The sequence below is a fragment of the Heterocephalus glaber genome, unplaced genomic scaffold (assembly GCF_053883595.1).
Source record: "Heterocephalus glaber isolate CG9 unplaced genomic scaffold, H.glaber_assembly_v1.0 deba00001553, whole genome shotgun sequence".
NCBI classification, from domain to species: Eukaryota; Metazoa; Chordata; class Mammalia; order Rodentia; family Bathyergidae; genus Heterocephalus; species Heterocephalus glaber.
The window spans coordinates 24,325,654-24,348,025 of record NW_028258344.1 but is presented as its reverse complement, the minus strand read 5'-3'; positions in this window follow the sequence as shown (position 1 = coordinate 24,348,025).

The window sequence follows — 22,372 nt, the reverse complement described above, 5'->3', positions numbered from 1 at the left end:
CCCGGGCCCCCGGGAGAGCCACTGTTCAGCTGAGTTTGTGGCTCTGTGGGAGCCATCTAGTTTTTTTTAGATCACGCTCCAGAGCTCTGGTGATTCATCCTCAGCCTCGAGATGGCTTATTTCAGCTCCGTTTAGATTTTCTAGACAGCAAGGAAGCACCTGCTTGGCGGTCTTGTAGCCACCCCAAAGACTTCCAGGCCTCTGACCCAGCACAAACCCTGATGCTGGGTGTCGACTGTGCTGGAAGCCAGGTGCCAGCTGCAGACTGACTCTTGGTTGGTGCTTCAGCCACGCAATGGTACAGCTCTGGGGACACCCAGGCCTCTCCTCGTCCTCCCATCCCTGAGATGTGGGAGCCATGGCAGGTCAAGGGTGGAGGGGAGACAGCACGAGAGGCATGGGTCGGAACTGTGGAGGGTCCAGGGCACCCCTCACTCATGGCCTCTGAGCCTGGGGTGGAATTTGATCTTCAATTCAAGAGCAATGGGAGCCACGGGAGTCTGTTGAAGAGGAAAGATGGCTCAGATAGGAGCTCGCTTTCTTTCAGTGCTGAGGACTGAACCCAGGGCCTTCCCGGTGAGCTACACCTCCAGCCCATTCATTCACTCATTCTTTTGTTTGTTTGAGATGAGGTCTCACCAAGTCACTGAGCTGTCCAGGCTGGGCTAGAACTTGGGATTTTCCTGGCTCAGCCTCCTGGAGTGGTGAGGTTATGGGGATGGACCTCTGAACCCAGCTATGTGCTTGCTTTTTAATCAACATGGCCATAGGAGGGTATGAATGGAAAGGGTAAAAGTGGATGGTGCTATGCCAGTTGGAAAGGTTCTAACTAAAATAACCCAGCTAGTGTGGCACAGTAAGCAGTGAAAGAAGAGGGAAGGGGGAGAGGAGTCATGAAGGGAAGCGGTGGAGAGATGTTGGAATCGGATGGATGCAGCAGAGAGGGAAATGGGAGAAAGCAAGATGAACTCCAGGAAAGAACCTGAGTGCTTACCACATGATGACTGGGTAAAGATGCGGAAACCCTGTGGAATACTATGCATCCATGAAAAGGATGTGATGCAGTCATTCATGTAGACCAGCACTGGAGAACCTCAAGCGGAGTGATGTGAGCCCAACACAGGAAGATGGGGCCACATGACTCCATGCACACTGGAGTCTTGAAAGGCTGGTCCCTAACAAGCTGAGCAGGTGGGTGGGGGGTGATCATAGGCTGGGCCCTGGGGCAGGATGTGGGGAAAGGGTGGGAAACCGTCCCAAGTTATCGTTATGTAGGAGCCAGAAATTCTAGTGCACCACTGCAAGGTAACGTGGCTTTAGACAGCAGTAATGGACTCTGTCTTCAAAACCTAGAGGAAAGGAGTCTTCTGAGACAAGGTCTCAGTACGTAGCCCAGGCTAGCCTTGAACTCAAGATCTTCCTGCTTCAGTCTTCAGAGTGCTGGGATTTGTCGCCACACACCACCATGCCCAGCAGAGAAAGGCTTTTTTTTTTTGAGACAGGGTCTCGGTAAATCGCTGAATTGCCCAGGCTGGGCTTGTACTTGCAGTCCTCCTGCCTCAGCCTCCCTGAGAGCTGGGATTAGAGATTTGAACCTCTGTGTCAGGCCATTCTGAGCCATCTTTGCTGCTGGATTCTAGAATCACAAACAAAGCCAACAAGACCTGCAACAATAAATAAACATTACATAATATATACATGAATCAAAACATAATTTTTATGTTTTTATGTATCAGTTAAAAACAAACTTGATTTTTTAAAAGAAAGAATAACTTCCAGGTCCTCAGGATTTGGAGAACTGCAGGAAGGGAGTGCCAATCTAGTCCTTCCAGGGTGCTGGCTGACTTGCTCTGGGGCCTGGCAGTGGAGCAGGAGTTGTGGTTCAATGGTACAGTGTGTTCCAATCCTGCCTTCCATGCAGTGCCATCCTGGAGTCTTTAATGCCTCTTCCTCAACAGCAAGTGGAGTGTTAGGGAGGCATTTTATTTAATATTGAAAGGATTTCCCGGTATGGCGGCACACGCCTGTAGTCCCAGCACTTGGGAGCCTGAGGCAGGAGGATTGCCATGAGCTCGAGGGCAGCCTGAACTACGTAGTGAGACCCAGATTCAAAAGAAGAAACTCAATCTCTAAATGACATTTAGAGATATTAGTACTCTGTAAAATAAAATTGACAAAAGCAAGTATTCACTTATAAAGAGATTGTGCTAAAGGTTAAAAAGCAGAGTTGGAAGAGGAAGGCTTCAGGGCCAGATGTTGGGGTCTCCCTCCTGGCCCCAGGACAGCGCTGAGCAGGGTGACTCTGGGCTCCCCTTCCACACCTGAAAGGCAGCACTGGGTGCAGCTGTGGCCCAGGTTGGTATGGGGTCACCGTCATGGGTGACAGGCAGACCCCTGTCCGCTCCCCCTGGGCCCCAGGGCCCCCAGGAATCGCAGGCTAAGAAAGGGAGTTGAGGCACCTGGGAGGCTCTTGTCTTCCTTTGCCCATTTCTGGTTTAAGATGTTGGGGTGCAGCTGTGACTTCCGCCACCCCAGGACCCAGCCTGCCACCGGGGTGTGTGCTGAGGTGAGTGTGGGCTGCGGGGTGCTGGGGTGCTGGGGTGCTGGGGGCCCATGGGGCTGGGTCTGCACAGCCGTGGTACTGATTTCATTCTCAGGGGCCAAAGATTGCTTCTGCTGCTTGCCCAATTTGAAGAAACTGACTTCTGCTTGGTGTGGCAGCACAAGCCTGTAATCCTGACTACTCAAGAGGCTGAGGTGGGAGGATCACAAATTTGAGCCCAGCCTGGGCAACTTAGTGATTTAGAGAGACCCTGTTGCAAATTTAAAACACTTTTAAAAGGCTGAGAATGTAGCCCAGGGAGAAAGTCCTGGGTTCAATCCTCACAACTGCTAGAAATAAATAAATTACTAATTAACTTCTGCACTCTTAGCACGGAGAGACGCAGAGGCGGGGGTAGGGGTGGGGGTGGGGTTGAGTCCAAGTCCCGAGTGGGCAATTTAATGAGACCCTGTCTCAGTATTTAAATGAATAAAAAAGAAGGGCTGGGAATGTAGCTCGGGGTAGAGCACCCCGAGTCCAATCTCTCCCCCAAAAGAGAAGAAGTACATCCTAACTCTGTTCTTCACCTCAGTGTCCAAGTGCCACCCTGTTTGTCTGCAGTCGAGTCTGTCCCCGGCGATTTTGAGAATCTGCTCTCTCATGCTTTTTCTTCTCTGTTCTTTAAAACCAATGTGTCATCCATACATGATGGTGCAGGCCTGTAATGCCAGCACTCTGTGAGGCTGAGGCAGGAGGATCTTATGTTGAAGCCTCGCCTCCTGGGCAACTTAGTGACTTAGTGAGAGCCTGTTGCAAAATAAAAATAAAAAAGGTCTGGGTAGTAGCAGCACTGGGGCTGGAGTGTGACACAGTGATAGAGCTCTCACCTAGGAATGACTAAGGCCCAGGGTTCCAACCCCAGCGCCAGGAAACAAACAACAGCACACAAAGACAAATACTGGGCAATTATTTGAGTCTACACAGACTGGTAGGGAACCTCTCCTTCCTCAGTTCCACAACTGATAAAAACCTTTTGAAGCCAGGCATAGAGCGCACACCTGTTACCCAGCACTCGGAAGGCTGAGGCAAGAGGATCACTGAGAGTTCAAGGCCAGCCTGGAATACATAGCAAGACCCTGTCTCAAAGCCCCCGCCCACTGGCCCAACAATTTGAGAAAAACTGAGTTTAGTGCTGATCTTCAGTGGAACCTAATGGAGAGTCTGAATTCCAGAGACTCCCTGGAGCTGCTCCCTCCCCATCCCAAGCACCCAGAGAGGTCCCTTGCAGGAGGGAGCCGTGGTGACACACTGACTGCTGACCAACGCAGACAGCCAGGCAGCGATGGGCCCCTTGGGGAGGCGGGGAGCAGGCTGCCCCCCAGCTCTGCACACCAACGGCCTCCCCCAAGGAGGCTGTGTTTGTCAGGCAGCATCCCAGTCAGGTGACCCATGGCTGCATAGGAAAGAACTTGACAAAGAATTCCCTCACCTTTCCTTCTATATGGCTTTACCAGTAAAGCGCTGCTAATGAGGTGCTTATCTGGCTTTATTGCCCTTAATTTTATTACCTGCCCAATATAAACTTGGCCAGAGATCCCCAGCTCCTGTCTGGGAGGCCGAGACAAGGCTTTCTCTCGGGTGTGGCCCGCCCCAGGCCTGCAGGTCCCAGGCGGCCCGCGGTCTACGTCACCTGGGATCTTATTTTCTGGCCCAGATGGAGCAGAAATAACCCAGAGAGCCAAGATTAACTGAGTCACCAAGGGAAAGAGGAAACGATTGGAGATCTTTCCTCCAAGTCCCTCAGAAGCCCTGCTCGAGGCCTCCCTCGCTTGGCATCCAGCCACTGGCTGCGCGCACGGTGGGGACGCGGCAGGGGCCACTCTCAGGAGCGGGAGGAGCCGCAGACAGCAAATGAGCAAATGCCAGGAGCCTGGAGGAGGTGAGCCTGGGCGGCAAGGACAGCCTGTTCCTGGGCCTGCGTCTCGTCTCGCTGCCCCACTGCTCTGAGGACCGCGCTCTCTCTCTGTCTGTTTCCCCCAAGCGCGCCTCGTTGCATTTCTAGGCAGCAAGTCCGTCCCCAGCAGCCCACGGCATGAGGCCTGCGTCCGCGTTAGCTGGCACCGCCACTGGGCCTTCTAGACCCTTCCGGGCTCTTCCTCCTCCATCCTCCTGTGGAAACGCTCGTCGTCCAGCACCTTGGGGTGCCGCTGCCTGTGTACTGACTTCATTTCGCTCTTCCTGCTCTTTCTCCATGACTGGAAAACCTGCGTTCTCTTCCTGCTTCACCCTCGACCACCCTCACTTTCAGACCACAGCCAGCCACAGGCCCAGAGTGGGAGTGGCCAGGTGTCGCCTAGCAGTGGAGGAGAAGGCTGAAGGGGGCTGGAGGAGGGGCCACAGACTTCCTCAAGAAGTTTCAGAGGGCTTTTTTCTTCTCAACTTTTGTGTTGAGACCTTTAAAATACACTGAATGAAGCTGAGTGTGGTGGTGGACACCTGTAATCCCAGCACGCTGGAGGCTGAGGCAGGAGGATTGCCATGAGTTCAAGACCAGCTTGGGCTATGTAGTAAGACCCTGTCTCAAAAAACAAAGCACCGGGGCTGGGAATTTAGCTCAGTGGTTTCGTTGCCTGCTGCGCAAGCGCAAGGACCCAAGTTCGATCCCCAGTACCCCCCCCAAAAAAAACCAAAGCACAAAATAGTCTGAATGCGAACAATACTTGCTGCTTTTAGAGGACTCTTCTGTGTGTGCTATGAAGTGAAAGTGCTTGGTGACAACAGATCAGCAGTGGCGGAGTCTATTTGCTGTTCACTTTTTACAGATGTGCATGGTGCATGCTTTTATGTGAATAACATTCTTCTGGAAGGGAAAACAAAGCATTGTTCACAACGATTGCCTCTGAGGAATGAGTTGGGTGTGAGTGTAGATGGGATTTGTTGTTTTTTGTTATATGTGCTTCTTTACTACTGTTTGAATTTGTTTTTTAACCTAGTACATACGGTACCTTTATAATAAACAAGTTTAAAGATATTTAAAAGAATTGTTTGTTTGACTGAGGTGAGGTCTTGCTATATTGCCCAGGCTGGTCTCAAACTCGTAGACTCAAACAATCCTCCTGCCTCAGCCTGGAAAGTAACTAGAAATATAGTAATGTGACACCAAACTCAGCTAAGAAATATTGATTCCCAGTGATTCTCTCAGAACCAGTAATGAGATGATGCTGAACAGAAGCTGGGGCTGAGTAAGGTACCGTCTTACTTACTAGGGTAAGCAACATTTCACATTACCTTCTGAACACTGCTTATTTGCAATAGTGGTTGTCCTTGCTTTGCGGAATTACTTTATTTAGTACTCATCAAAATCAAATGTTTATTGTCTTCATTTTATGAATGAGGAAACAGGCACAGAGGAATATGTGACATTAAAAGGTCACATGGTTAGCAAAAGGCTTCAGAGTTGGCCACTTCCTGAGGGCAGGGAAATACTTGCTTTGCCATTCATTCCCCAAACTACAGCAAGTGTGGGTTACCTGGCAAAGACACAACATATTTGGTGGATAAATGAAGATCTTAAGTATAAACTTACAGCCAGGCATGATGGCTCATGCCTGTAATCTCAGCACTAAGAGAGTCTGGGACAGGAAGATTGTGAATTTGATGCCATAATGGGCAACTCAGCAAGACCCTGTCTCAAAATAAGACATGGTTGAAATCTGGAAACGCGAATTGAGGGCTTTGGGCATGGTGCTGTCTTCAAAATCCAATGCAGAGACTTCCAGGAAGATGACAGAGTGGTGAACAGCAGAGGAAACAGCCTTTCTGAGACTTGGTGTCCATACCCTGGAATATAACAATATGAGGAAGAGAAGAAGGAGGGAAATGGGTCTCTGGGACCCAGCAAGGATCTGAACTACGAATTGAAGCCCACAGGGAGAGTGAAGAAAGAGTCTTCAATGATAAAGAAAGAGATGGAAGTGGCACTTTCTCTCTGAGCCCTGACTGACTGTGTGGGAGGGGTGGCTCAAACCTGTAGATGCACGGTGACTACTGGTGACTCCAGAGTCCTCCACAGAGAAACACACAAGTGGAGGGCTGGGGATTTAGCTCAGTGGTTCTGCCACCTGCCTGGCAAGCTGAGTCCCAAGTTTGATCCCCAGTACCAAAAAAAAGAAAGAAAGAAAAAGAAACACACCAGTGGAACACAGCAGTGGACACAGCAGACCGCTGTGCCTGGTAAGTTATTTGGGTTCAGATGCCCCCTAGGAGAAAAGGATTGGCCAGTAGCCATCCTGAAGAGGGCCCACCTGAGCTCGGAACTCAGAGCAGCTGCAGGCTGGGTCCATTGAGGTGAGCCTGAAATGAATTCAAGTCGACAGGAGGTCAAGGAGCTGAGTTTAAGCTGACAGGAGGCACATGGACTATTCCAGGCTGAACAAATCAGGCTCCAGCCTCACAGCCAGAAACCAGCCTGAGCTCCAGAACTAAAGGCACAGGTTTGCTGGGATTATCCACTACCCCTCTGTAAATCTACAGGTGGCTTACTGGGATTAATCAACACGGATCGGGGCTCTGTGTGCCCAATTTATCTACAAGTGACAGCAGAGACACACCTTGAAGTGGCCTTTTTTTTTTCTTATTTTATTCCTTTTTTCCTTTTCTTATTTTTATTTTTTCTCAATTATTTGTTATTTTTATATAACTGTGAACATTGTATCTAGTTTGTGTTGTTCTGTTCTTGTTTTTATTTCTTCCTTCTCTCTTTCTCTCCTGTCTTCTTCACCAGTTTCCCAAAGTTTGTGTGATCTTCCTTTATCCTCCTAATCTCTTCCTGTTCTTCTATTTCTCTATTTTCCCCCCAACCCCTTTTAAATTTTCTACCCTGAGGATAAAATTGTCACACTGAGGGCATATTTGCTGTATATAATTTTCTGATTTGCTTTAGTTTTTTTTGTATAACCACAAATCTAGTTCATAAAGTTAAAGGTGGCAAATTAATGGTTACTGCAGTTTGTCATTTTCTAGGCTGTGTTTGATGCATTGTTATTGCTGATTGTACTACTTTAGCCAAGGTGACATAATTATTCTAATCAGTTGTTCTTCCTGGTATGCCAAGAGTGAGATTGCCCAAGCATCATAAACATACTATAGGGCCAGTTTCAAAGAACCAGGGGCTAGGCCAAATAGGCAGCAACTTCTCATCCCCAATAAATTGAAGAGGTAGGATCTTGCAGCAGGCTCAAAATCCAAAAGTCAGCTACACCTAAAAGACTTCTCTGAGAAGTAGTCATTTCCGAAGGGTTCTAAATACTATCAATAAAGTTACTTGCCATATACAATTTACAAGCATCAACTGAGGAATTAAACAAACAAACAAAAAAATAGAAAGAAAACGAGAAGATACTTAAGCAAGATGCAATCCTAAACTTCTAGCTCACCAAAGGCAAACCCAGGGTGGAACAATTTGAAACCCACCCATTTGTGACTCTCTGAAGTAGTGACAGTGGAAGTAACAAAGCAGATGAAATGAGGCTCTAGAAAACATCAAATCAGAAATAGTTTCTCAGATAACTACAGAGATGGTGACCATAATGAAAGACATGCTTAGTGACTCTAGAGCACATACAGATAAAAAAATAGAGGAGCTTAGGAAAATGATGAAAACCATGAACACTCAACATAGGAAAGAAATGGAATCCATGAAACAGATTCAAACAGACATCTAGGAGATTAAAAATTCCACTCAAAGTAGATGGAGCAGAATAAGCCAATGTGAGGACAGAATATCAGCTATAGAAGACAGGATCGTGGTTAATGATCATGAGAAGAAAGATTTCTTAAAAATAGCAAAGGATCACAAGAAATTGATCCAACAGCTGCTAGATGACACAAAGAATAACAAGTTTGATCGGAGTCAATGAAAAAGCTCGAGAGAGCACAAATGACATAAAAAAAAAACCTGTTCATGGAAGTATTGGCAGAAAACTTCCCAAGCAGGGAAAAAGAATTTGACATACAGATAAGTGAGGCATATAGAACTCCAATTAGCTATAATCAAAAAAAAAAATCTACACCAAGGCATATAAATAGTGAAGATTCCAGAAATTCAACACAAGAACAGGATACTAAAAGCTGTTAGAGAAAAGAAACAAATTACCTATAAAAGAAAACACATCAGAATCACAGCAGACTTATCAACACAAAACTTCAAGTCAAGGAAAGCTTAGAGTAAAACATTTCAAAACATTTCTAAAAGAAAACAACCTCCAAACAGAAGGAAAAAATGGAAACAAAGCTTTTGTACATAGGGAGAGGAGAGGGGTTGGGGGGGAATGGGATAAAATAAAATACAATTTATTTTTTAAATGAACAAATAATAAAAAAGATCAGTTTAAAAAAAAGAAAATAGGGGCCAGGGATTTAGCTCAGTGGTTCCACCGCCTCCCTTGCAAGTGCAAGGTCCCAACTTCCTTCCCTGGTACCAAAAAATATGACATTTGTGTTTTTGTAAATACATGTATATGTACATAATGAATAGATGGTTCATTAAAAAAAAGAAAGAAAATAACTTCTAACCCAGATTGATGTACCCCACAAAACTATCCTTCAAAATTGTTGGAGAAATAGGATACTTCTATGACAAAGAGCACCTGAAGAAATTCATGATCACCAAACCAGCACTCCAAAATGTTCTGAAGGATATTCTAGAAAGAGATAACAAGGACCACAACTCCATGAACCCCACCAGAATGAATTCACGAGGCATAGCAAACATTAAACAGGGGAAAAATGAGAACCAACAATAGGAAAATAACATGAAAAAGATAACTCAATACATATCAGTTATAACCATCAGTGTAAATGGTCTCAATTCACCAATCAAAAACAGATTGGCATGGGCTGGGGATTTAGCTCAGTGGTGCCACCGCCTGCCTCGCAAGCATAAGGTGCTGAGTTTGATCCCTGGTACAAAAAAAAAAAACCAGACTGGCAGAATGATCAAGAGGCACAATCCAACAGTATGCTGCAGGGCCAGGGATTTAGCTCAGTGGACCGTGTCTGCCTTGAAAGCACAAAGTCCTGAGTTTGATCCCTGGTATCAAAATTTTTTTTAAAAGATAGCATTTCCTCTAAGTTCTGTCCTAGCAACATGCCACATACAAGAAACACATTTAATTCAGAAAGAAATTCAGGGGCTGGGGATTTAGCTCAGTGGGACCTTGCCTGCCTGGCAAGGTCCTGAGTTTGATTCCCAGTACTAAAAAAAAAGAAAGAAATTCATAAACTGAAAGTTAAAGGATGGAAAACAATACTCCAAGTGACAGAAACCAGGAAAAAAGCAGGGGTAGCTATTTTATTTGCAGACAAAGTGGATTTCAAGACAAGACTGATTGAGAGAGAAAAAGTAGGGTTGGGGGTTTAGCTCAGTGGTGCTGGCATCTGCCTGGCAAGTACAAGGTCCTGAATTCGATCCCCGGTACCAGAAAAAAAGAGAGAGAGACAAAGAAGATCACTACATTCTTATAAAGGGAACAATCCAAGAGGAAGAGATGACAATCATAAATATCTATGCACCAAATACCAACACACCCAACTATACAAAACAAATATTAACAGACATGAAAAATCAAATAAGCACTAATACAATTGTGATAGGGGACCTCAGTACCCCATTGTTACAAATAGATCAACTATACAAAAAATTGACAAATATCAGAACTAAACCAAACTTTTGATAAATGGACTTAGTAGATGTCTACAGAGTGTTCCACCCCACAAAATCAGAATACACATTCTTCTCAGCTGCAGATGGGATGTTCTACAAAATAGACCACATACTAGCTCATAGACCATACTTAAATAAATGCAAAGGAATTGAAATTATCCCATGCATATTATCAGACCATAGTGCAATAAAATTGGAAATCAATGGCAAAAGAAACCACAAGAACTTCATAAACACATGGAAATTAAATAACACCCTCCTGAGCAACCAATGGGTCACAGAGGAAATTAGACAGTTCCTACCCTAAACAATAATGCCAGTACAACATACCAGATCTTATGGGATGCAATGAAAGCAGCCTTTTGAGGGAAATTTATAGCAGTGAATTCCTGTGTCAAAAAAATAGAGCAGGCTGGGTGGGGATTTAGCTCAGTGGTTCTGCCACCTGCCTCGCAAGCACAAGGACCCAAGTTCGATCCCTGGTACCAAAAAAAGAAAGAAAGAAAGAAAGAAAGAAAGAAAGAAAGAAAGAAAGAAAGAAAGAAAGAAAGAAAGAAAGGAAGGAAGAAAGAAAGAAAGAAAAACAGTGGGCTCAAATAAACAACCTAATGTTGAACCTCAAGCTTCTAGAAAAAGACCAAGTCAAGCCCACAACTCGTATGAGGGAGGAAATTATAAAGATCAGAGTGGGAATTAATGTAATGGAGACTAAGAAAACAAAGAATGAAAGAGTTGGTTCTTTGAAAGATTAAATAAAACTGACGAACTCTTAGCCAACCTTATCAAAAAAAAAGGAAAGAAAAAACTCAAATTCACCTAATTGGGAATGAAAAGGGTGATGGGCCAACAATGTAGCTCAGTGGTACAGGGCCCGTCTGGCAAGGGTGGAGCCCTGTGTTCAATTCCTGTTGGCCCCTCCAAATTTATTTTTTAATTTAAAAAAGAGGAATGAAAAGAGTGAAATCACAACAGATCCTGCAGAGACCCAGAAGATTATCAGTACCTACTTTGAGTCTCCGTATTCTAATAAGATAGAAATCACAGAAGAAATGGACAGATTACTGGAAACATATGAATTACCAAAGCTGAATCAAGTAGATACAAAAATTCTAAATAAACAAACATTAGTCAATGAAATTGAAGATGTAATTAAAAACCTACAAACAATGAAAAGCCCAGGCCCTGATGGATTCACTGCTGAATTCTACAAGAAATTTAGGGAAGACCTAATGCCACTACTCCTCAAACTCTTTAATGAAATTGAAAGGGAAGCAATACTCCCAAATTCATTCCTGGAAGCAAGCATTACCCTTTTTTTTTTTTTTTGGTACCAGGGGTTGAACTCTGGTGCTTGCACTTGCGAGGCAGGTGGCAGAACCACTGAGATAAATCCCTGGCCCAAGCATTACCCTTATACCAAAGCTAGAGAAGGATCCAACCGAAAAAGAGAACTACAGGCCAATCTCCCTAATGAACATAGGTGCAAAAATCCTCAATAAGACACTGGCAAACAGAATGCAGTAAATCATCAAGAAGGTTATACACCATGACCAAGTTGGATTCATCCCAGGGATGCAGGGATGGTTCAACATATGGAAATCAATAAATGTAATACACTATATTAACAGAGCCAAGGACAAAAAACATGATCATCTCAATAGATGAAGAAAAAGCATTTGACAAAGTCCAACACACATCCATGATAAAAACTCTACAAAGGGCTGGGGATTTAGCTCAGTGGTTTTGCGGCATGTCAAGCAAGCACAAGGACCTGACTTCAATCCCCACTACCAAAAAAAAAACTCTACAGAAAATTGGAATAGATTGTCTTCTCAATTTGATAAAAGCCATCTATGACAAACCAACAGTGAACATCATACCAAATGGACAAAAACTGAAAGCTTTCACTCTAAAATCAGGAACAAGACAAGGATGTCCATTGTCAACACTCTTATTGAATATAGTTCTGGAAACATTAGCCAGAGAAATTAGACAAGAGAAAGAAATCAAAGGATCAAGCATAGGAAAGGAAAAGGTCAAATTATCGGGGCCGGGGATTTAGCCCAGTGACAATATGCCTGCCTTGCAAGCGGAAAGTCCTGAGTTTGATCCCCAGTACAAAAAAAACCTACAACAAAACAGAAAAAAAGTTCAATTACCATTATTTGGAGATGACATGATACTCTACATAGCAGACCCAAAAAAAAACTCCACCAAAAGACTTCTAGATTTAATAACCAAATTCAATAGTGTAACTGGATGCAAAGTCACCCACTCAGAAATCAGTAGCATTCCTGTACACAAATAAAAAACTCACTGAAAGAGAAATTAGGGAAACAACACCTTTCACAATAGCATCCAAAACAATGAAATACCTGGGAATTCATTTAACAAAGGAAGTAAAAGATCTTTACAGGGAAAACTACAGTATTCTGAAAAAGGAGATAAAAGAGGGTATCAGAAAATGGAAAGACATCCCTTGTTCCTGCGTAGGAAGAATCAATATAATGAAAATGGTCATACTTGCAAAACTGTTATACAGATTTAATGCAATCCCAATGAAAAGAACATAGCATGTCTTACAGAGTTAGAGAACACAATACTAAAGTTCATTAGGAACCAGACGAGACCTAGAGTAGCAAAAGCAATTCTGGGCAACAAAGGCAAGGCAGGGGGCATCACAATCCCTGACTTGAAACTATACTGCAAAGTTACTGTGATAAAAACAACAAGGTACTGGCAAAAAAAAAAAAAAGGAAAAAAAAGACCCAACAATCAGTTGAACAGATTAGAAGATGCAGAAACAACTCCAGACATACTCAGCCACCTCATTGACAAAGGAGCCAAACACCCTCACTGGAGGAAAGATAGCCTCTTTAAGAAATGGTGCTAGAAAAACTGGCTTTCCACTTGCTGAAGATTAAAACTAGAACCATATCTTTCACCATGCACTAAACTAAAATTGAAATGGATCAAAGATCTAAATATTAAAACAGAAACACTTAATCTGCTGGTAGGCAGAATAGGTAGAACTCTCAAAGACATTGGTGTAGGCAAAGACTTTATGAACAAAACCTCAGTCACATAGGAACTATCACAAAGAACAACTGGGATCTCATCTTATCAAAAAGCTTTTGCACTGGGGATTTAGCTTAGGGGTTCTGCCGCCTGCCTTGAAAGCACAAGGTCCCAGGTTCAATCCTCAGTACAAAAAAAAAAAGCTTTTGCACAGCAAGAGAAACCACCAACAGAGTGAAGAGACAACCCACAGGGTGGGAAAAATTTTTGTCAGCTGTTCCTCAGACAAAGGACTAATATCTAGAATATATAAAGAACTCAAAAAAATCAGACCCCCCCCAAGTTTAAATACCCAATCCAAAAACTGGAAAATGAACAGACATTTCTCAGATGAAGAAGTAGAAACAGCAAATAAATATATGAAAAAAATGTTCAACATCACTGGTCATTGGAAAGATGCAAATGAAAACAACACTGAGATTCCATCTCACTCTAGAAAGAATGGCTGTTATCAAGAAATCAACCAAAAATAAATAATAAATAAATAAATAAATAAATAAATAAATAAGGAAATCAACCAATAACAAATGCTGGCAGGGCTGTGGGGAGAAAGGAACCCTGCTCCACTATTGATGGGAGTGCAGACTGGTGCAACCACTGTGGAAATCAGTATGGAGATTCCTCAAAAATCTAAAATTAGAGGGCCAGGGATTTAGCTCAGTGGTTCTGCCACCTGCCCCGAAAGTACAAGGACCTGAGTTCAATCCCTGGTACCAAGAAAAAAAAAAAAACTAAACTAAAACTAGAGGTCCCATTTGACCCAGCTATTCCTTTTCTTGGTATCTTCCCAAAAGAATTAAAGCATCATACCACAGCAATATATGTCCACCCATGTTTATAGCGGCACAGTTTGTCATAGCTAAAGCTTGGAAACAGCCCAATTGTCCATCAACTGGAGACTGGATGAAGATGTGGTTTTTTTTTATAAAATGGAGTACTACTCAGCCATAAAGAAGAAGAAACTAGAAACATTTATAGTTAAATGGACACACCTTGAGACCATGCTCTTGAGTGAGATAAATTGGACATACATGTGTGAATACCACATTGTTTCTCTGGTGTGAGAAACTAAAAGTGTAAATAAAGACCAAAATATTTCATACTCGTCTTCTTTTTCTTTTTTGTACCAAGGATCGAACTCAGGACTTTGTGCTTTCGAGGCTGGCGGCAGCACCACTGAGCTAAATCCCCAGCCCCAAAATGTTTAATAAATATTGGGAAATGGGAAGAAAATGTTCAAATGAGAAGGGGAACAAGGGATGGGGGGGTGGGGAAAGGAAGGAAGGGACAGGGGAAAAAAAGAGAAACAAAGCCTTTGTAACTATGGAGGGGAATAGGAGTCGAAAGGAGGGAGAATGAGGAAAAAAGAAGCAGCAAGATATACCATGTGCAGGTACAGATTCCCTGCTATGAATGTGGTCATTATGAGTATCTAAAATGTATGAATAGATGTTTTGCTGAGAGAGAGAGAAGACCTTGGGGATGTAGCTCAGTGTGAAGGCTCTGGGTTCAATCCCAGTACTACAAAAGAAAGGAAAGAAGGAAAACAAAGAAAGAAGTAAAAAGGAAAGAGAGAGAGAGAGCCAGAAAAAGGTTATGTTCATAGGTGGCACACACCTGCCATCCCATGCAGTTCAGAGGCTAAGGCAGGAGGATCACTTTAGCCCAGGAATTCAAGTTGTCTCCTCCAGAAGAAAAAATTGAATATTATGGTATCATGTTGTATCTTACTAGCATCATTAGGAAGAAGTCTTGGGCTGGACATGGTGGCACATGCCTGCAATCCTAGCACGTGGAAGGCGGAGGCAGGAGGATTACTGAGAGTTTGAGGCCACCCTGGGCTCCATAGTGAGTTCAAGCCCTGCCTGAAGTATATAGCAAGACTCTGTCTAAAGAAAAATGTTTTTTGGTAATTTGGGGTCAAGATGTCACTGTGAGTTCGTTGTTAAAACCAACCCTGCCACTTAGTAAATCAACACAAAAAAGTAAATACAAAGTTATTTTTAAATGAGGGTGGGTTTTTTTTGGCTTGGAGGTTTTTTGTTTGTTCTTGCCTTCTTTATGGAGCCCTGTCTTATTTTAAAGCATTTACTAAGTAGAGCCCAGTAAGTGTCAAGAATGAAGGAAGAAGTCGTGTCCGTGTTTCTCATGGCACTGTCTGGGCCTGAGGCCGGGGTCCACGCCACAGCCCCCTCCTGCCGCCTGGTCTCCACTCCAGCCCCAGCCCTCTGAGGCCTCCCTTGTGAGCAGAGGGGGTAAAGATCCTCCTCAGCCTCTGGAGCCCAGCCCCTGGTCCTGGCCAGGGAAGGTGTGGAAATGAGATTTCAGCACATTTCCATTCACAACCCTGCCAGGGAAGAAAGCTTTGCACAATTAGGGGAGGTTTTATGGCCTGTTATTGTTCCTCTGGTATTGTCAGACTTTTGGGGGGAAACAGAGGATTAATGATTTACAAAGTTGTGGTGAAACTTTCACTAAAATACTTTCACACCTAGGAGGAAGAGAGCTAAGACAAGCACTAAAAGGAATTTTTAAAAATATATTCTGTATTTTCATCCTCATTTCTCCTAACCATCCTAAAACGGGAAGAAGGAAGAGCTGTGTAAGAAAAGCCACTGAACTTTTTGAAGGGGACTTACAGGGCACTTAATTATTTTTCATTTTTTGTTGTTGTTGTTTTCAGGTTGTTTTGTTTGTGCTTTTTGAGACAGGATCTCACTATGTAGTTCAGGCTGGCTGAGAACTCGAGGTGACCCTCCTGCCTCAGCCTCCCAAGTGCTGGGATTACAGGCATGTGCCACCATACCTGGCTGTCTTTTTTATCACTTTTTTCTAGCTATAAATAGAGACACAAATGAAGAATAAATTTATTTTAAAGTCTGATAATATGTTTCACAGCCGAGTGGAGGAACTGTCGTACAGAACCATAAATTCCTTTCACTTCCAGGGCCCTGTGTGAGCAGGGCAGTCCTAGAAGAGAGAAACTTTGATTCGTGGTGGTAATTACTTGAACCCCTGAGTCACTGGACACTATTAACTGGCTGAAATATAACCAGAAGGAAAATAAAAACCAGAGCGGAGCCTCTTTTGGCTGGGTGACGCAGCAGCCATTGCTGCTACCCCACGGACGCAGGTCCCCCATCTCCCCACCTCTCTGAGAACCCTGTTTTCCTCATAAATCAGTGATGTCGCTGCGATTAGCCTTTAACAGGGAGCCATTCAGGCGAAACAGCGCCAGGGAGCTGCTCGGACCAGCACCTCGCGAGGTGGGGGCCGTGGCCTCGGCCTGGCCCTGGCCCTGGCCCTGTCGACACAGCCTCGATCTCCTCTTCCATCATCCTGGTGCCCCCCGCCGCCAGTCTCCTTGAATTTGAGACCGTCTGAGGGACTGAGCTGCTCTCTTGCTCCTCCACAACCTGCTTCCAAGTCCTGTAGTGCGAGCTGGGCCTGGTGGCGCATTCCTGTATTCCCCGCACTCCAGAGGCTGAGGCAGGAGGATCGCTGCGAGTTCCAGGCAGCCTGGACTACATCGTGAGCTCGAGATCAACCACATAGTCAGGCCCTTTCTCAAAAACAAGAAAGAAAGAAAGTGCTGGAGTTCGGCCTCAGAAAGAGCCCTCACCCTTCCCTCTCTCCAGTCCTTTCTCCTCCTTGGGGAGCTGCTCTCGAGGGAGGTCTGGCCGCAAGTCAGTGCCCGGGGCACCGGAGCCTGGGTCTCCCTTGCCCGGCCACGCTCGGCCACCTCGCTCCCGCCTGGATTCTTTGGGGAGGCTCCTTCTCTCCGGTGACAGAGGCGACCCGTGGTGCCACACACACAGGGCCCTGTGGGCTCCGACCCATCCTGCTCCATCCTGGGTTCCCGCAAGTTTACCCGGGCGCCACCTCTGTACTCAGCCACTGCACAGCACACACCATTCCTGACCCGCGCATCCCCGCACCCTGACGTCACCTCCCTACGTGCAGGAGACTGCTGCCACCTGCGTCCTCTCCGGGCAGCCATCCAGAGAGCCTTTCTTCAGCCTCCGGGGATTTCTTACCCCCCTCCATTGTAATTTGCAGTCTTTTTTTGTTTTTGTGATACAGTGTTACTACATAGCCCACGATGGCCTCACACTCATGGCGATCCTCCTGCCTCAGCCTCCCAAGTGCTGGGATCACAGGCATGCACCACCACACCTGGCAATTTTCCACCTTTATAACTATACTTTTCATTCCTAAATAGACTGAAAACTCCAAGGCACAACACATTTCCATCTCCTTGACATAATGGATAATAAAACATCATGAAAAGATACAGGTTTCAGTGCCGGCGAGTTTAAATCCTTTCTCTGCCACTTATTCGGTGGGTAGCGCTGAGGAAGTTACCCCTCTGAGTGTCTTCTCAGCTATAGAGTTCAGCCACTAAGTAGTCTGAGCATGACCCTGCAGTGAGAAGTCAGCTGCTGGCACAGTTTGCCTTCAGGGCCGCAGGTGGAGCCTGGTAGCAGAGCTGTCCCCAGCCCTGCTAAGAGAAAGATACGTCCAACAAACAATCTCTGAGCCAGGCATGGTGGCACATGCCTGTAATCACCGCGCTCTGGGAAGCTGAGGCAAGCAGATCGCAAGTTCAAGGCAGAGAACAGGCAGCACCTACTGTAAAGGAGTAGCAGTGAGGCTGTTCCCAAGAGTGGTGGCTTTGAAGATGTAGAGAATGTTCAGATCTGTGGTCAGTGGTGCCAGTGATGCAGACCTGGGCCTGGGCCCCAGAAATCCCCATTCAGTGAATGGCGTGGAGGGATGTGGAAATCCACACTTTTCCTGGACCTGAATTTTGAGAAACATTGGTGCATCTTTTCTAATTATTTGCTGGCTTTTTATGAGACAGGGTCTCACTATGGAGTCCAAGCCAGACTCAAGCTTTCTATGTAGCGTGGACTGGCCTCAAACTCGAAATCTCCCTGCCTCAGCCTCCTGAGTACTAGGATTACAGGCGTGGACCACCCTGCTCAGTTTGGTGCAGCTTGTAGTATAAATAAACAAAAGCCTCAAAGAACAAAATGCTCAGTGTAAATTCCTTTAGTATTCCATTTATCTTTTATATTTCTAACAGACCCTGTATCGCATGAGAGACACAAAATTATTTTTTACTGCCTATTTTCTGAAGACCTGGCTAACTGTAGAAAAACCCATGTTCATTAAATTACATTAAAATAACACCAGGATAATTTTATCTTACCCTTTCCCCCTTCACACCTCAATTCAAACCACTAGTACTGCAAAATAAATAAATGAATAAGTCAGGCCTTTTGGTGCATGCCTGTAATTCCAGAACACAAGAGGCTGAAGCAGGAGGATCTCTGTGAGTTCGAGGTTAGCGTGGGCTACATAATGAGTTCAAGGCCTGCCTCAACTCTAGAATAGGGAGACCCTGTCTCAAAAAAACAATAAATAAGTAAATAAAATAGGGATTGGATCGAACTCTAGGGCGTTTACAATTTGGGGACTCGGCGAGGTACTTAAACAACTAATGCTGGGATAATCAGAGATCTATGTGGGGTGCTCTTGGAGCATGGGCTGCTGAGAGATGGGCCTGGAAAAATAGGCTGGGGGCAGACAGTGAAGGCGCTGGTCGAGGTGGTCAGGGCAGAGCTTGTCCAAGGGGCCTGGGCAGTGCCTGAGGGAAAGGGTGCGGGACCAGACTGTGTTGTAGGTACAGATAAACGGGCCAACAAAGACACTCGATGGCAGCCCAGGCAACAGACACTGAAGGTCGGAACTGGGACAGTGACAGCGATAATCAGATGAAAAGAAGAATTCAGAACTGTCAGAGGAGCTGGGTATAGCGGCACATATCTGTAATACCAGCCCTGAGGGAGGCCGAGGCAGGAGGATGGTGAGTTTGAGCCCAGCCAGTCAACTTAGTGTCTTAGCCAGTTTCTGTCTCCAAATAAAATTTAAAGATTTGCTTTTAAAAGAGAGCTGGGGATCCAGCTCAGTGCGAAGGCTTTGGGTTCAATCCCCAGTTCCGAAAGTGGGGGGGGCACTCAGGCAGGGTGATGAGATGTGTAAGGGAGGGTGGGCGCTGGGAGCAGGTGGGACTGGAGCCGGCTAAGATGTCCAGGGTTGCTTGGGGTCCTGATAACCCTGCTGGAGGCTGGCGGCCGTCTGAGCAGTGGCAAGGAGGTGGAAACTGACCCATCCCTCTGGCTGGCTGGGAGGACCTGGTGTACAGGGCAGGACCTCCGGAGCGGATTGGATTGGAGAACAGTCAAGAAGGGGAAATGGAAACTCTGGGGGAAATTAGATAGAGGCCAGAAGGTGGCTAAAGGCAAAGAAATCAAGAAAAGAAAGCAGCAAGGGAGGCAAGCGTGGTAGTGCACATCTGAGATCCCAGCACTTGGGAGGCTGAGGCAGGAGATCAAGGACAGCCAGGGCTCCACAGTGAGTTCAAGGCTAAGAGTGAGATCCTGTCTCAAAAAGCCAAAAAAGAAAAAAAAAAAGTGTTTGTTACCAAAGTAGCAAAAGAATTAGAATAGAGCTAGGCATGGTGGTGCAGGCCTGTAATCTCAGCACTCTGGGAGGCCGAGGCAGGAGGGTTGCAAGTTTATGTGAGCCAGGCCTCAGCACCCTGGTGACTTAGCAAGATGCTGCCTCAAAATAAAAACCAAAGGTGGAGTCGTTGCTCAGTGCAAAGGCCCTGGGTTCAGTCTACAGTACCACACACACACGCACACACACAAAGCAGAATAGCTGGTACTCTCAGGACCAGGGAGAACACTGCAGTTTCCAGAAAATGATTGAAAGGTGAGAAGCAGATCTGACAAGGCTGCAGCTTTGTTGCTCTCATCTCGCTCCTGAGTTCAACACATTTGTGTGTAGCCAGTTCCCTGGCTCCCTGTCCCTCCCAGGCTGAGCTGCATATGTGATGCCATCTGGACACCCACGCCTCCTGGGAGCATCCCTGGGAGCCCCCAGCATGGTCTCCCTCGCCTGGGTGCTCGGAAGACTCCCTGGCCCTGGGGGCAGGGACTCTGCTGACCCCCAGGGAGGGACAGGGTTACACAGGCCAGAGGGGAGGGAAGCTCAGGGCCTTCTGGGGGTCACAAGAAGTTCAAGAGAGTTTGGGACAAGGACAGAAGAAGGCTTTGAAAGGTACACTAGCCAGAAAAGCCAGGCTCAACTGCATATGCCTGTAATCCCAGCACTTGGGAGGTTGGGGCAGGAGGATCACCGCAAATTTGAGGCCAGCCTGGGCTACAAGCAAACAAACTAACTTACAAAGGGTAAACTAGCTGGGTCTAATGGTGCAGGCCTGTATTCCCAATGCTCTGGGAGGCTGAGACGGGAAGATTGTAAGTTTGAGCCCAGCCTGGAAATTTTAGTGAGGCCCTTTTACAAAACAATAAAAAATGGGCTAGGGATGTAGCGGTGCAAAGGTCCTGGGCTCATTCCCCAGTGCCAGCAAAACAAAAAGAAAAAAAGAAAAGATGCTGCCAGCCCTCTGCAGTGACGACCGCTGTTGGACTCTGCATCCGCCTCGGGGTCACAATGCCTGGCACAGGGTGTGATCAGAGGACTGGAGGAAGCTAGGGTCTGTAGCCACGTCTCCTGCCGCCTCTCCTGTGCGTTTTCTCACAGCGCCAGCGACCCCCTCCCGCTCACCGAGCCAGAAACTGAGCTCGTTTTTACTACCCAGGGCTGCTCTACCACTGAGTTCATCCCCGGCCCCCTTTTATTTTTCATTTTGAGACAGAGTGTCCCTAAGGTGCTCAGTTGCTCAGGCTGGGCTGGAACTCGGAGTCCTCCTGCCTTGGGCTCCCAGTGAGCCAGCTCTACCTTCCGCCGCGTCTGAGCGGGGGCCGGCTGTGCTCCGGATTCCGCCTCGCTTGCTCTCCTCTAGCGCGGCTTGCTCTTGAATGCCTGCAAGTCCGCGGAGGCCTCCACTTTATAATTCTAGTTTCTTTTTTTTGCTGTGCCGGGGCTCAAACCCAGGGCCCCTCGCACACTAGGCGCAGCCCCAGCCCTGAGCCCCATCCGGGCCTCCACCCCAGCGTGGTCTGCATCACGGGCCAGCTTCATGTGTCCTGGCCAGGGGTTGCAGCTCGAGTGTGACTAGCGCGTCCCTCTCACTCCCCTAACTCGGTCCTCACAGTGCACAGTTGGGGAAACTGAGGGACCGGAGCTCATGGGGCTGGGCTGGGCTGCCTGGCCCCACAGTGCACACCCGGCTCCAGTCTAACCAGGCGAGGGAGAAGAACCAGGTCCGTGAGGTTTGAGCAAAAACCGTGCCAGGCATGGTATCAAACGCCTGTGATCCCAGCACTTGGGAGGCCGAGGCAGGAGGATTGCCATGAGTTTGAGGCCAGCCTCAAACTTGTTTTAAAAATAAAACCAAAATGAAATAAAACTTCGCAATCAGTCTGCTCTAATTTTGAACTCACTTTGTAGCCTAGGTTGGCCTGGGTCTCACTATCACTGTGTACTTCAGGCAGGCCTTGAATTCACTACCTAGTCCAGGCTGGCTTAAAACTTGGAGGTGATCCTCCTGCCTCAGCCTCCCAACTACTGGAATCAGAAGCCTGTACCATTCCAGCCAGGTCTCCCAAACTCTGCAGTGCAGTCTGACAGTGAATGCTTTTCCACAGTACAGGGTTGGGTGCAGTTTAGGCAAAGGGCATGTGCTTAGCATGTGCAGGGCCCTGGATTCAAAACCAGGCACCACACATACAAAGCCAAACAAAAGAATAACATGGCATTCGTGGTACCCAAGTTCTTCTGTGTGCTAATAATGAGCCAAGACTCCTGAAAATCTCTTTGTTTTCTTTTTTTTTTTTTGGAGTCAGGGCCTTGCTATGTAGCCCAGGCTGGCCTTGAACTTGGGGCAATCCTCCTGCCTCAGCCTCCTGAGTGCTGGGATTGCAGGCATGTGCCACCACACCTGGGGAAACCCTTTCACACGTTATCTCAATTCTTAGAGGTGAGCGAAGCAGGCACGATTACTGTCTCCCTTCTTCAAATGGGGACACGGGGGCCTAGGGAGTTGTCACTTG